Source organism: Solanum dulcamara, chromosome 4 (genome assembly GCF_947179165.1).
Source record: "Solanum dulcamara chromosome 4, daSolDulc1.2, whole genome shotgun sequence".
NCBI classification, from domain to species: domain Eukaryota; kingdom Viridiplantae; phylum Streptophyta; class Magnoliopsida; order Solanales; family Solanaceae; genus Solanum; species Solanum dulcamara.
Window position 1 is genome coordinate 45,296,186 of NC_077240.1, and position 1,931 is coordinate 45,298,116.

Sequence of the window (1,931 nt, forward strand, 5' to 3'; positions counted from 1 at the left end):
TTCCATAAACTAAGGGAAAAAGAGAAGGACGTGGGCCTTGTGTGTACTACTCATAGACAAACAATGTTTTTTTTCTACACCAAATATAAATTTAAAAAAAAATAATCAAAGAGAGTACATATTTTCTTGTATTTTGTTTTATTTTGGTTTGGTGAAGTTAATTTGTTCTGGATGCAAAGATAACAATCTTCAAAATTGATTTGGGTCATGTGATTGTATAATTTGTTTAAATTAATAAGATCAAGACCCGACTTCCATAATAGGAAATCGGTAAAAAGATATGGTGAGAGACAATAGAAGTATGTAAAAGTGACCAGTCATGAGAAATTGCTCAAGTCCTTGAAAAAAATCGGAAATTAGTAGAACACTTGTAGTCTCTCTATTACATATTCCCCGAACAAAACAAAACAAAAAGATATGTATAAATAAATAGTTATTACTACTAAGGAACTTCAAAACTTGAACCGCCATAATACAAAAAAAAAAATGGATTTAGTACAGTGTTTATTCCAAATTAACATTCATAACCCCCCACAAAAAGGAACAAAAGGGTATATAAATAATAGCATGAATTTGCTTGAATATACCATTCTTGATGGGAAATAGTTCACTTTCTTCCGATCAAACATCATGAATTCAAATCTCTTTTTGCAGTGTACAATTCTACATGGAATAATTAATAGCTCAGGAGGGATAGACAAGGAAGGAGAACGTGAGTTGGATAGGAAGGAAGATGGACACTAAACAAACCTTACATGGAGAAGTCATAACGTAAGATTTGTGACAACACAAAACATAAAAATATAACACATAACAAAGGGTCTTACAAGGTCAAGAAAAGGTCTTACAAGGTCAAGAAGAATCGAGTAGGTGGAGGAATGAAAGGCAACAAGTCAAAAAAGAGAGAAAAGTAAACAGAAAAAGCAAGAAATGGCGGTGAGAAAGCTCAGGTAGGATAGCACCGAGATTAAGATGAGGATGCCACCCTCATCGTTAGAATGAGGAAGACAAAGCCCAGACTAAGGAGGACCACTAAACATGACATTCGGCTTACACTTTGCAGTTTTTGCAGCCTTTGTCTTGAAGCTCGTTGACTGATTAATCCACTCATACATGCTACCTGCATCCAAAGAAATTAGAAAAAAAGGAAGTTATTGACTTGCAAATTAGTGAAGTGCTAGAAAATGATGTTAAATAATGTACATACAAGAAGAAGAAGAAAAAAAAAGGTGATGTGGTAGCTTTTGAAGGAAAATTTTAAGGTTGGGACTTGGAGTAATATTATGGAAAGATAGGTGGCAGAATAAAGGTAAAAGAAAGTAGGGATACCTTGTGGAGATTTCAGTGTTCCTTTCTGCACTGCAATATTTTCTCTCAAACCCATAAAAAGTGCACACACTGAAGAAAGAGAGGAGCTAGAGAATTAGGAAAGAGGGGAATGAAGAAACAAGGTATAGAATGGGCTTATAAGGAGGTAGCCAATGGGCTGGATGAACCTGGCAGTGACAGCTCCAAAGGCCCAGAGAAAATTTCAAGGATATGAGACCTTATTTTCTCCTTTTCCTTCTGTAACTCCTTCTACCCCCCAAACAGAAAAAAAAAAAAAAAAAAGGCATTTGCACTTTTGTGTTTATGTTGTTTTTTAATTTTCGTTGTTCTATACAAATAATTTATAAACATGATATAAGTTTATATTTTTGTACTAGAGTATTCTTCGAGTTATATCATGCATTCTTCAAGAACTTATATCTGGTTATACATAAATTTGATTGCTATCTAAGAGCAAAAGTTAAATACTAATTCATTTAATGGGTAAAAAATTAAAAACCTACCCATTTAAAATGCTTAAATGAAAAAAAAAAGGGCAAATCCAGAGCCTACGGACAAATACATCAATTTCGATGTTGATATTTCTACGTTTAGAACTAAAA

The 1,931-nt window shown here is 33.4% G+C and overlaps 1 long non-coding RNA gene across 1 annotated transcript; it reads right to left on the reverse strand.

Annotated features, from left to right (window-relative positions):
• Positions 1–320: 320 nt before the first annotated feature.
• On the reverse strand, positions 321–1,582 carry LOC129885015 (uncharacterized). Its single transcript, XR_008766023.1, has 2 exons — positions 1,330–1,582; positions 321–1,120 (listed from the first exon to the last, which is right to left on the reverse strand). It is a non-coding gene; the product is annotated as an uncharacterized LOC129885015 (long non-coding RNA).
• Positions 1,583–1,931: the final 349 nt, after the last annotated feature.